We start from the raw sequence: 14,486 nt of genomic DNA on the forward strand, positions 1-14,486 counted from the left end.
GGTAAACAAGCTCCAAATGGCCCAGGCAGTGTGAATGAGCCACTGGAGTAACTGCAGCACCGGAGCCGAGCTCCCTGCACATGCCCTGGAACCACATGGAGCAGCACTGATCAGTGGCCAAACATACGTATTTCACAAACAAACTCACCCTTTTCTGGGATGCAGGGATGTGGTGGTGAATTACACAGTACAAGCTACATGGCTTCTCATGTGCATCTTCCACAAGGTCCCACATCACGGAAGGTGGGAGTTCTGTGGTAGGCAGGAGAGCAACCTCCATGGCCCCCACTATACAACCCAGTGCTGTGCCAGCTTGGGGAGAGCCACCACCTCATTATACAAAACCCAGTCTGAAAAGATGGGACTGCCACATTTGGCACCATGTCCCTGAGACACCACATTTGTGGGCTCTCAGGGAATTCCAAGTCAGGCTTAACTCAGCAGCTAGAAGGCCAGGCTTTGAGCAGGCTCCCAGCTCCACAAGCTAAGGCAGGCTGGTGGATACCTGTGTGTTTGAGGCTGAGTTACTTATTGGCTAAAATATCTTTCTTAAGAGACTTGGATAAAGAAACTCTGATGGGGCCACACATTCATGGACTAAGCAATGTTATATTTTATTCCTGTTTATTGCGTTCATTAATAAAAATGCCTCATTAAATGCATAAATGTATTTCGTCTCCGATTATGGCTACCTTTTATATATATATTTATATATATTAATACGGAAAAACAAGCAAGCACTGAGATAAGATATTGCACTCTGTGGAATTCTCTCTATTTATCTAAAACATTTATTCATAAGTTCTTCTTTCACAAAGACTCTGTGAAGCTTTAAAACATTCAAGTTCATTCCTCTTCAGAAGAAAATCAGATTTCACAACCTTGAGTATAATGGAACATCTGAACCCCAGATCTAAATGCTGGTAATATAAATTCTGCAAATACAGTGCAATCATTCACCATAGAGCTCTGGAGAAATGAAGGAAACAATTTACAAAAACACACACATGAAAGCAAGCCCACATCTTAGTAAGTCTGTGAGCATATGAGGCAATATCTTGGGCTGAGTCCTGCCCGGGGAAGATGCAAATTGCTCATCTTGGTGCTTCTGGCTAGCACCTTGGTAATGAGGCTGGGAGAAGGGCTGTATTTCCCCTAGTCTAAGTGTAAATTACTTTTGAGATGCATTTCCAGTATTGTTGTAGTCATGTCCAGTTAAAGACATGAGAGACAAAGTGTGTAGGGAGAAAGGACTGACCCTACTGAAAAAGACTTGGGGGTACTGGTGGATGGCAAACCGGACATGAGCCCGCAGTGTGCCCTTGCAGCCCAGAAAGCCAACCGGATCCTGGGTGGCATCAAAAGAAGCGCAGCCGACGGGTGGAGGGAGGTGATCCTGCCCTTCTATTCTGTACTGATGAAACCTCACCTGGAGCACTGTGTCAAGATGTGGAGTCCTCAGTACAGGAGAGTTGTGGACCTATTGAAATGCATCCAGAGGAGGGCCACAAAAATGATCCAAGGGGTGGAACACCTCCCTTACAAGGACCAGCTGAGAGAGCTGGGGCTGTTCAACCTGGAGAAGAGAAGGCTCCAGGGAGACCTGAGAGTGGCCTTTCAGAATGTAAAGGGGGCCAGAAAGAAAGCAGGAAGGAGACACTCCTTAGCAGGGTTTGTTGTGACAGGACAAGAGGAAATGGTTTCAGACTAAAAGAGGGAGATTTAGATAGGTCATAAGGAAGAAGTTTTTTACAATAATGGTGGCACAGGTTGCCCAGAGAGGTGGTAGATATTCTGTCCCTGGAAACATCCAAGGTCAGGCTGGATGGGGCTCTGAGCAACCTGGCTGAGCTGTGTGTGTCTCTGTTCAGTGCAAGGAAGTTGAACCACATGGCCTCTAAGGGTCCCTTCCAACTTGATTTGATGATTCTATGATACTATTCTATGAAGAGAGAATATAATTTGTTAGAGCTCTTGCTTTTAGACTATCTGATTTGATACCACAGAGTCCTCAGGAACTCAACCACTGGGAGTAGCTTTCCAAGTGTGTGAGGGAATGTGAGCCCTTACTACACTCTTATGGACAGGGACTGGACTGGGGGAAGCGACTTGTAAGAAAGGTGTTGTGGTGGAAAAAAAAAGAAAAAAACTTACGGCTTCCTTCCCTCAACAGGATACAGAAACATGAAATTCAGGTGTGTCAGCAGCACCATTGAAGCCCAAAGGGCATGCTGGCATGCTTCATGTCGAGCAGGCATCGAAGGCTTCCCAGCACCCACGATTGGCCCTCCCCCCCCTGGGTTTGACGGAGCCCCACCACATCTTCCCTGAAGCCTACAGCCAAATGTATCGACCACTGAAGCTTTCGGGGAAAGTTGTGAATGTTGTGGAGCTGAATGGTGATGTTATGTGCTTGGACACGTCTGTCTGCATTGATTGTGCTTCTGGGCAGCTATTCCCCACACAGGCTGTTATTCAAAATAACTGACAGAGATTTTAGACCTCCAGAGCTGTATTTTTTTTTTTTTAATTTAATCTAAAGTTATGCAATATACCATTAAACGATGCTTAATGGAGAAACAGAAAAAAAAATGCACTTAAAAGCATCTGCTGTGTGCCATTAGCAATTACATTTCAAATTTACATGTAGTGAGTCAAATTTTCCTCAATTGAACCTGACTGGTGGTTAATGAAACTGCAGCCATGTTGGCCATATAAGTTTAAATGCATCTGTTAGGCTCAAAGAACTAAGGAGCAAAGTCTTCTCTTGTTATCTGCATTCCCAGGAAGAGCATGGATACCTCAGTGGGAAGACATGGGGAACTGATGGATAAAGCTCAGGTGGACAGAAGGTTTGCTGCCTCATCCCCAAGGCTTACAAGAATCTTTTCAGCCCATGTACAACAAATTAAAGGAGAGATTTATCTCTGCTTCCTTCCTTTACAGACTCAGCACTGCAGAGCTGAATTCACAAGCCAACTGCACTTACCCACTAGGTGTATTTTTCTTTTCAAGTTATAATCTTTCATGGTTTTATGCTTTATTACAAATAAAAATTACCTGAATCAGAAAGTTGTCTTCATTTTGGACGTTCTTCTGCTTGATTTAAAGCAATTCGGGTATAGCTTTATTAGCATTCTGTGAATCACTTTGTTGTGTAGCAGACTGCAAAAAGAGCCGCCTGAAGGACTCATTAATAATAATAAAGTTGACGGTGTTATGTGATAGTAAAAGGTGGTTTAAGCGATGTTATTTGGGATAATTATAATTAGTGGCAGTCCTTTAAAGTTTTCGGCACGTGTTTTGTAAGAGAAGAAATGTTAACCCTAGTAGCCTGGCCAGCTTCCAGCACAAGCAATTACATCCTCCCCACAGTAGTTAAAAATCCCTTGTTGCTTCAATTAGATGTGATATTCTTCAGTTGCTCTCTGAAAGCTGTTCAGTTGTGTTACTGGTGCAATTATACGGCTGTTGTGTTCCAGACAAGAGGACCCAGTATTTTAGTTATAAATGAAGTGTTCCCTGCATGTAAAAGGCTTCTGTCGAGGAGGCTCTGAGCATCGTATAAATCAATAAACACCAGACAAACTTGTATTGTACACTGACTTGAGGGCAGGAATAAAAAAAACAAAAGGGAAGAATGGTTCCGGAAGAAGGGTAACACCAGGATATGAATAAAACATGCACACCTACCTGCATGCAGGGTACCGAGATGGAAAAAAGGGCAAGAGAAGTAGCAATGAGATTGATCAGGAGGAGAAAAACAAATAAAGTTCAGAAAAACTGATTCAGCATTGCATCATCCAGATAATATCCAAAGGGAGCTTAGTCCAGCTAACTTTAGGCACTGACATGGAAAAAAGCTACTCCTTACAGAGGACTGCCTATAAGATTTGTTATGTCCATTGATTTCTTGCATGGGCAATTAAAACCTTGCTAGCATAGTTAAAAGTCCTTCGTATCTACAGTTAGATAGTATGTTCCTCCATTTCCAAACAGCTGGAAGAAACTTTCCCATAACCTAAATAGTTCTTGAATACCTATCTCATATTGTATGGGTATTTTTGCTAGATAGCAAGTAGTTATAGCCAAGACAAGAAAGAGTAGAAGTCATTAAAGATAAAATGCCAGTGAACATCTCTGTCATGTCTTGGCAACTTAGATCATCCTACTGTATAACCTGAACGTTTGTCCAGCTATCTTCCTTCTGCCTTTCTACTTGTACTATTTTTGCATACTATCTGAATTCCATACTTAGAAGTATGTAGTTATGGTTTTGGATCATAGATGGAAGGAGGAGAGGAACGCTCCCAGAATATCTTCCATGTTCTCTAGTTTATCGCTAGAGATGGGAGAGGGTCATTAGGATTTTTTTTTTTTTTTTTTCATTTTTATAAAATGTGATGCTGTGGCAGGAATGCCATTGATGTGCCTATTACACAGTCCCCACCCTCACTACCTGGTCCTTTTCTGTCTCTGTTCCTCTAATACCTCTCACCCACATTGGGTATGCCGGTGATGACCATCCTTTGTTGCTAGGTAATCTCACTTTTATTTGGGTTTTCTGCCTCAGACACTGGTGTGACCCATCAAATATCCTTGTTTTACAATTGGCTGTAAGCCTTTTCCCCTGTTTAGTACTGCAATCCCAGAGGAAAGAAAAAATGCTGTAGAGGGCAAGCAGACGTCAAAACCTTGACGTTATCATCCAGAAAAAAAAGGGGGGGGAAGACAAGTGATAGAAGGAAAAGCTTCAGTTTATCTGCATATTTAAATGATACAGACAAGATTAAAAAAAAAATAGCTTGCACTAGGTCTCCTCCTCATCACACTCTGAGTAGAAAAAATGGATTTCTGCTCCTACAGCTGCAGAAATATACATTTATTTGAAACCAGAGGAAGATGAAGGAGGACATTAATGCAGAAAGGACACTATAACATATCCCAGAAGTTCCTTTATCTATTCATTCCAATATTTGTAACTTCAGTACAGGAAAGATGAACTCTTACGCTGTGGTCAATAGGGTGTTGAATGGTGCGGAACAAATGATAGATCACTGATATAACTCCAAAGATATCTTCTGCAAATGGTACCTAATCTACACCTGGCAGAGAAAAGAGATGAATTCACTTCAAATTTACGTAACAGTGGCAAAGAATGAAAAGAAATTAGCCAGAAAAGAGCATTGGAAGAGAATATGGAGATGAATTGTAAGAAACTGATTGCCCACCTTTTCTGCAGGGTGGTAATGTCTACAGGGGGTTTCTGTGCCTGTAAGACGGGGTCTCACCACCCCTTTAGTTGACAACTGTCTAGGACACGACACATCTCCAGAGAAAGAGAAGCAACAGGCATTCCTGGAGCAGGACCTGTTGCTATCATAGACAGTGGTGAGTAGATGTATGATTTTGCATTATGTTTTCCTTGCACTTGGCTGGAAGTTGAAACTCATGATCAGAGGGAGACATAGTGGTGATAATGAACCCCTCAGAAGCTGAGGTAACAGGTGGGCTGTGTCAAAAGCCAATAGTTTCATTCCTCTGTGCTGTTAGCTACATAGGAAAGTTGTGTCTCCACTATAGAAAACTCATGTGGATTAGTGATAAATTACAGCAGCAATGTTACATTCAATAATTAACAAGAAACACATGTGACACCAGAAAGTAGAATGGGAAGGGCAATAATTGGGAAGAAAGCTCTCCTGAGGAGTCAGCCACTTCCTGAGAGACAGCATTACTGAAAGGTGGCAAGGCTCACTAACTACCCGTACCTCTGCAGAGGGAAAAAAATGTGAGATTAAAACCTCCATCTGGGTAGCAACAGAAGCTTTGAATCTCACCTGCTTGCACCCATACAGGAGCAGCACAGCCAAAACAAGGCAGAAGAGAGCGTATGGGGGAAGGTGGTTTTAGTTTGCTTTCAGTTCTTACTGCTCTGGTCTGCTGACAATGAACAGTAAATTACATTAATCTTCCCTATGCTGCATCTGCTTTGCCCGTGACAGTAGCTGGTGAGTGATCTGTTTTTCCTTATCACAACCTGTGAGCCTTTTTCACAGTATTTCCTATCTTGTGCTGATGAGGGGGAGTGAGATTGCGGCTGGGTGGTGCTTGGCTACCTACTGGTGTTAAACCATGACAGCAGGTGGGATTCTAACAAGTGGGACCGGTTGTCTCTGTACCAGCATGTACCGCTGAGGTTTCAGGAAATCCTGGCTAACTGCTTTATGGGACATTCATTGTGGCTGATAGACACAACTCTGAATTGTGCAGAAATGAAAAGCAAACAACAACAGTCTGATTGCATATGCTGCATTTCCTGTTATATTCAGATGCAGCTTCTTCTGTCCTGGGCTTTCTGCAGTTCTTGATACACTCTCAGAAACAACCTTAGCAGTGTTCAAATGCAAGCAGAGATTATGAGATATTAATGAAAAGAAAGTTCAAACCAAAGGGAAAAGGGAAGGGAAGGATTTTATACCTGGAAAACATGAGGAGCACAGCTGTGGGACAGAAGGAAGGGAGATGATTTAGCAAACAGAGGTAGACTCTACAGTGCTCCTTACATCATCTCACATCCATTAATTCAAGATTTGGCCTTTGGCAGACTGGGTTCTGCACTACTAGTTTGGTCTAGAAAATGCATGTGGCTGCAGGGGTTGACTGAAGGTAGGGCCTACAGAAGCAAGAGCAGAAAGCTCTGCCCCCAGCTGTGAATAGTGTTAACCGCAGCTGTGTTCTCCATGGCTGACCAGGCACCCTGCTTCCTCCGGTGCGTTCCTTCTGTCAGCCTACCACAGAGTATCCAGACACCAGCACAAGGTGAACACCTGGCCTGGCCTTTGCTCTCTGATTTCAACCACAGGTTTCTGTTCTCCTCAAGCAAAAGAATGAAAACAGTTACCTATGTCTCCCCAGCTGTGTTCCTTCCCTGGGCTATTTCAGGACAACTGGCCATTAGCGTCTCTCTGCTGCCCTGGCTAGTTCTGCGGGCAACAGTTTTTCTGCAAAGGCAACACACCAGTGAAGCACACCTCTGATTCACTACCTAAGCATGTATTACAGGCGTACAGGGATGACACAGCTAACTCTGGATGCTTCAGGGTGGTTTGGCTCCCAGCATGGACAGAGCTGGACTCCAAACTGACCCTTCCGTCACCAAAAAGCCCATCTATCTCAGGACCACGACAGGGAGCAATACAGCAATCTGCTAAGCAACACTAAAGTGTGTGAGCTACAATACACAAATTAAGGTTGGATGAATGATGGGTGAGGATCAGGAATTAGTAAGTACAAACCCAGGCTAGTTTCACTTCAGCACAGGCTTTTTCTGGTCAGACCATCATCACTGATGTGTTTGCCATTTTGAGGCAGATAACTCGGTAACAGACAGAAAACTGCTTTACAGTATAGTTTCACTACATGTAAGTGGGATAGTGTTGGTGTTTGGGATAACCTAGGGCAGATGGGCCCATGCACATTACTCAGTCCAGTTCAAGTTACCATAATGCTCAGCTGCAAGACATATGGGTTAGCTGCAGGACTGAAAGATGAGTGTCATTGGCTCTCCCTGGCAGGCTTGCATGCTACATAGGTTTAAGAATAATTTGACCCAATGGAGGATCATTTGTGTATGCACAGTTTAGAGTTTGGGTTAGATTCATTAGTAAAATGAAATCTATGGAGGTGCTCGGCAAGAATTGTTTTCTTAAGGTTGATGTTGTCATTACTGAATCATAGCATGCTTGAGGCTGGAAACATCTGATCCAACCCTTGTTCAAGCAGAGCCACTCAGAGCAGGTTGTTCATTTCCAAGTCCAGGGAGCTTTTGGAGATCTCCAACAAAGGATACTCCACAGCCTCTCTGGGCAACCTGTGCCAGTGCTCAGTCATCCACACCACATCATAGTAAAGAGGTATTTCCTGATGTTCAGATGGAACCTCTCATGTTTCAGTTTCTGTTTCACATCTTTCATCTTAAATCTAGCGAGAGGCTGGGGTGAAACTTTTCCAGGTCTCTGACCTCAGTGGCTGTGGTTTTAAGTAGCCTGTGTTTCTCTTCTCTTCTGGTGATGGACGACAATTCAATTTCTATGTCACTTCTTCAGTAAAGCTGAGAAAATTATGTATTCAGGAAAGTTCATTCTCCAAGTAGTGCAATTAAGAAGATCATGACCTTAAATCTATTCATTAGCTTAAATTGTCAACAATTTTCTGTAGCAATTGATACCTTGACCCGCAAGTGGTCAGGATCTGTCAACATGTGTAATGTGAGGTTAGCACTTAGTGAATTACAGCAGCTGAACTTCTAGAGGGTTTCTTCTTTCTCCTGTGCAGAAAGCATCCACTGGTTTGAAAAAGACTTCTTAAGGGTTACCATTGGCTTCATCTGAAACAAGACCATTCTGCCAGAAGTGTTCTCAAAACAGAAAGTTTACTTCCAAGCCTAAAATATTGATGAGACTACCTCTAGTTTGTAACAAATCATCGCAACTGGAAGTATAAAAGCTGAAAAACAAGATTCGTGTATTGTAACTTAAAATAGAAAGTAATTTTGTTCTACTGAAACATGAATTCACTGGGATCTTACACGTAGGGTGTCAGCAGGTGAACAGCTAATGAGAATATTCTAAATAGAAATGTTTTATTTGGGGTGAGCTCAAACTCACAGTAGAGTTTCAATGATTGTAGGACTGTAGGATTGTATTAGGTACAGAGAGGAAAGATGCCTGAGAAATAGTATGTGATTATATCCAGTTAAGGAGTATTTCATATCAGAATTAATTACCTTTGTGGTTTACATTCACTGATTGCCATATGTTCTCAGGACTCAGTTACTGCTTTTTAAGATCACTTCCAAGTTAATGTCATTCCTGACTGCTAAGGCCACCTCACTGTATGACTGTATGCTTTCTTCCTTTTTTTTCTCTTTTTTTTTTTTCTTTTTTTTTTTCCCCATATGTGCTTGAGAAGAAGGAGTTGCAGCTATCAAGACATTTGGCAATGACCATGTTGTTTAATCAGGAGAGCTGCTGGACAAAAAGCCTTATTTTGAAATTGATACCTTCTCTTCTTTCCATTGTCACCTTCTAATGTTCGTGTCAGACAAATGAAAACCAAACTTTGTTATCGTCAGGATGCACAACAACACCAACGGACCAGGATCTGGTCTCCTTTAGAGGACTTTCCAAATACAGACTGATATATCTGGGCATTTTTCTGAAGTGTAAATTGGTTTGGGCTTGGTTACTTTGACTGGCACCGCCCACCCAGACTCCACAACTTGCTGTGAAGCCGTGTTCATCCTCTTACAGACATCCTCTGGAATCTCTCTGCTTTCTAAAGTGCAGCACTGATGTAGAAAGGGCATGAATACCAATGGGGGTTCTTCTGTAGCTTAAGTCTGTTCTTCCCTAGGCTATGGAAGCATTTTGTATATGGAAATAATAGACTGCAAACATTACATGTATTCTGACAGCTGTAAAACCACATTTCATAAATATGGAATTTTCATAATTCGTATATCTTTTTGCCTCCTCCTACGTACACACGTTTTGCCTTTTAATAGCAAAACGGGGCCTGAGTCTCTATAAAAGCATAGCTCACCTAATGCTCTGTGGCAGGACGGCATATGACACATATTCAGTAAGCACACGCATAACTACTCCCTTGGCATAGAGCACATCAGAATTCTAAGGCAGGGATAAGGTTAAATTACTTTAACGGCAAGTGGAAAAACATCTAACAGGGAACTAATCTAAAGTGATGGTTTGTCTCTTGCACAGTGAGAGGGATATTTAATTACTGCATGCATAACTGCATGCTTTTCTTATCTGATGTAAGGAGTAACATCCCTCTGACCAGAAAAACTCCAAAGCTCATCCCCAGGCAATGCTCCCACTGAAGCAGACAGCTCAGAGGGAAAACCTGGCCCTCACTGCAGGAGGGGAATAACCGACCCGATTCTCTATGCTTGGGGAGCACGCATGAAGGAAGCGTCTCCCTAAGAAGTAGCCATTCTCTTACATTTCTAGAAACCTTGATGCTTAGGCATTATGTCGTAATAGGGCACAAAGATGTGCAGATTTCTGAGCAAGGTTCGGGGTTCATGCTTGATGCTGGAAATAAATAGGAGAGCACTGTAAAACACCCTCATCACTCTTAATGACTCCTCTGTATTTTTTCAGTTTCAGTTCTGAATGTACTGTTAATGTATTGATAATGAGATAACATAGATCGTGTTTTCAAAAATACAAAAAGGACTCTGCACATAACATCTTCCTGAACAAAATGCCTTTCATCTGTAGATCAGATAGACTAAGTCGCATATATCCCTGCCTTGAGGGCATTTTCTGTTCAGTGATGTTGCTCGAGTTAAATGTTATGATGCAACTTAGTGCAAAGGTCAGTATGTAGGAATCCATGGTTCTCACTGAATTAAGGTTTCTGAACAAGCAAACGTGTAGTTATCTCACACAGTCTCACTATTCACATCTCTGGCTGTAAGAAATAAACTCTTCTAAAAATAAGTTTCCACAGTTGCAGTCATGAAAAGAATATATGGAAAAACAAATGATCTTCCTTCGGCCTAACAAGGGGAGCAACTGAAGGTCTCTAGGGGTAAGGCTAGTGACTGGGTAATAGTCACACCAAAGCGTGGCACCCAACTACCATATACACTTGGAGTTCCATGTATAGAAGTACATCTGCCACAAACATCATTGAAACACTCCCTTTAATGTATTTCTTAACCATGTAAGAATTGACAGGGCCCGGGGATTTCAGCTGTTATGGGGTGCCTAAGCCTTTTACATAATATGGTCAGAGATGAATGTTTCATCTAAGTTATGCTAAGACAGAAATGCATAGTTTAAGAATTAATTTCAGGTTTTCTTCATTTCTACCTCAAAAAAATGGCATTATACCACTTTGCTAATACCTTTTTGGATGCATTAGAAATCTGAAAATATAAAATTTGTACCACTTAGCCCGTAAGTGCCTGATCATTAGAACAGACAGCAATCACAGGGGCAACCACCTGCATGAAGCAGCTGGTGGACACTGCATCAGAAACTCCCTCTGTCATCCTTATAATGGAATGGTGTTTCAAAGTAGGCTTTTATCCTTTAATCCATTTGCTCAGATGTTTTATTCTTTGCTACACATAGGATGCAGTATTTCTTAGTCCTGGGCCTGTTCACCTGAGGACCCCAGGTCACACCATCACCCAGACAACAGCTTTCTTGGTAAATTTTCCCCTTATAATAACCTGCTGAAATACACAAACCTAGAAATCAACCTGGAAGAAAACCTGAGTATTCTGCCCTGTAAAAACCACAGGGGACAGAAAATTTATTACAGGGGCATGGAAATTACATAACTGCTTTTAGTAGCTCTAAACTGGCTGTAAAAGTGTTACAGGATAAAGCTGCGCATGACTCGTTGCCGTAAGGATTTAGTACTGCACTGAAATTATCCACTCATTTAATCCAACCACCTGAAGTAAATTCTAGGGCTCATTCTTAACACCTGGGGCATCTGTATGACTTGACATGCATCAGGACTTGGACATCTCAGGTTAGCACCACAGGAGTGCCTAGAATCATAGAATCACAGAATTATTTGGGCTGGAAGGGACCTCACAGTCCAGCCATCCCCAGCCCCTGCTGTGGGCAGGGCTGCCCCCCACCAGCTCAGGCTGCCCAGGGCCCCATCCAACCTGGCCTTGAACGCCTCCAGGGATGGGGCACCACAGCTTCTCTGGGCAGCTGTGCCAGCGCCTCACTGCCCTATAAGTAAAAAAAAAAATTCTTAACATCTAACCTAAATCTATCCTCTTTTAGTTTAAAGCCATTCTTCTTTGTCCTGTCACTATCACACCATGGAAAATGTTGGTCCTCCTCCTGCTTATTAGATCCCTTCAAGTACTGGAAGGCCACAATGAGGTCTCCCCAGAGCCTTCTCTCCCCTAGATTGAACAAGCCCAGTTCCCTCAACCTTTCCTCATAGGAGAGGTGCTCCAGCCCTCAGATCATCTCAGTGGCCCTCCTCTGGACCCGCTCCAAGAGCTCCACATCCTTCCTCTACTGGGGTCCCCAAGCCTGGACGCAGTACTCCAGATGGGGCCTCACAACGGCAGAGCAGAGTGGGACAATCACCTCCCTCTCCCTGCTGGCCACCCTTTTTTAATGCAGCCCAGGATACTGTTTGCCTTCCGAGCTGCAAGAGCACGCTGCTGGCTCATATGCAGCTTTTCCCAAGTCTTCTCTGCAGGGCTGCTCTCAGTGAGTTCTTCTCCCAGTCTGTACATGTAGTATCCGGGATTGCCTCAACCCAACTGCAACACCTTGCACTCAGTCTTGTTAAATCTCATAAGATTCACTTGCGCCAACTCTTAGAACATGTCCAGGTCCCTCCGGATGGTGTCCCTTCCTTCTGTTGTATCAACTGCACCACTCAGCTTAGTGTTATCAGCAGACCTGCTGAGGGTACATACTGCCTATGTCATTGATAAAGATGCTGAAGAGCACCAGTCCCAAGATGGACCCCTGGGAGACACCACTCGTCACCAGCCTGCACCTGGATATAGAGCCATTGACAATAGCCCTCTGGCTATGACTATCCAACCAATTCCTTATCCACCTAATAGTCCAGCCTTCAAATCCACATCTCTCTAATTTAGAGATAAGGATGTGCCATGGGACCATATCAAAGTTCTTGCACAAGTCCAGGTAGATGACATCACTTGCCCTTCCTTTGTCCACCAATGCTGTCACTCCACCATGAGAGACCACCAGATTGGTCAGGCACAATCATTTTGGTGGATGCCTATGGTGAGGTGGGAGCCATTTCATCACCAGTTCTGGAAGCAGGGTCTGAGCAGTGCCCCTCTGCCTGGTCACCACTGTGTGAATTTAGAGGCAATGGGCACTTTAGGTTGTGAGTTATGGCCTCGTCACAATCCTCCGTAGCACATTAGCACGCAGAACAGCACAGAAGAGCTGGAGTGAAGCCAGCAGATTGCTTCAGCTGCTATGAAGCCTTGATTGAGCAAGCGAGATTGAGTTTCTCCAACTAAGGCATGAAGATTTCCCAGCAGATAACACAGGCAATCTGGCAATATAAAAAGGTCCAATCTACACATATTAAAGGCATTAAAGGCATTTTATGTTGGTAGGTGGTTTCACGAGCACTCCATGGAGGCATGAAGTTTCTCAGATACATGAGCATGTGCGGAATCAGAGACCTTCTTACAAACCAGACTATAAGTAGGCTGGCATATGCTTATTTTTCCAAGGTTTGAAAGAACTTGGCCAGTACCAAGAAACATTTGGCAACAGATTTGCTCCTGTCTTCTGTACTCTGCAATGGGTCCCAGTTCCTCTTTAAGATTCCTTTTTTCCTGCCTTTTTCATGCAGCACTGTCCTTACCTTTGTCAGGGAGGTTTCATAAAGAAACCTCAACAGTAGCACTGCCCTCTGAGCAGGGCAATGCATGGATACACAACAGGGTAGGGTAGGGAAGGCAGGACAGTTCTTCACCCACACCAAGGTGCAGCTGTAATGAGGGGAGGATGGAGGATGGCACTACTGAACAGCACTGTCACTCCAGCCATGTAGGAAGCTGTTGGAATGCTTCTTGAGAGCAGCTGAGATCCTGCAAGGCCTCTCTCCAAAAACACAGCCCCTGCTTAGCTGAGTCCCGCCTTACACAGCACCTTTTATTTCCCATTCAACTTTTATTTGAATGCATGGAGGTGCTTTTAAACAAAGCATCCACAGCTCTGCATAAGCGATACATGTCAGGTGCCTGGTAGAGCAGAACAACTCCTTCATTGCTTTTTAAAAAAATGGATATTAAAAACAGCAGCTCTAATGGACCTAATTATCATAACAGTTCACCCTCCTGATATCCTAACTAAAACCCCTGACAATTAAGCAGTTCATACTTTCTCACTGTATGGTCTGATTATTTTATTGGGGTTTTGTTTGGTTTCTACTGAAAGTGTTCTTTGAACTGTAGATAATTTTATCCAAGCTGTTACTTACTGCAGGTGCAGTTTCTAGACCCAGATGAAGTCTGCCTGGTGCTGATTGCTGGTTTCATTTGCACTTGTATATTAAATACTCTGGGGACTCTAAAATTGTCTTGGTAGGATATTTGCACTGGTATTGTTTTGTTTAAAATAAAGACAATGTTTGTGATTAAGCTACCTGCTTCTTGAGCGGGTTCCCCCAGAATAAAGTTCAAAGATCCTTAACGAGAATACACCACAGTAAATGGCTGTAAAATACTCCATTCAGAGATTACAGAGATTACTACTTAATTACACTCTGTAATTAAAGGCAATGGCCATGCCTTGTGCTTGTACACTGACTTCAGACAAATAAACATTTAAGAAAGACTCTTCTACTTACTTGCTCTGCTCCACGTGCCAGCTCCTTCCCTCAGGCAGCTGTCACTTTCCCTCCTTGCTCATCTGGCA

The sequence above is a fragment of the Gallus gallus genome, chromosome 1 (assembly GCF_016699485.2).
Source record: "Gallus gallus isolate bGalGal1 chromosome 1, bGalGal1.mat.broiler.GRCg7b, whole genome shotgun sequence".
In the NCBI taxonomy this organism is placed as follows: domain Eukaryota; kingdom Metazoa; phylum Chordata; class Aves; order Galliformes; family Phasianidae; genus Gallus; species Gallus gallus.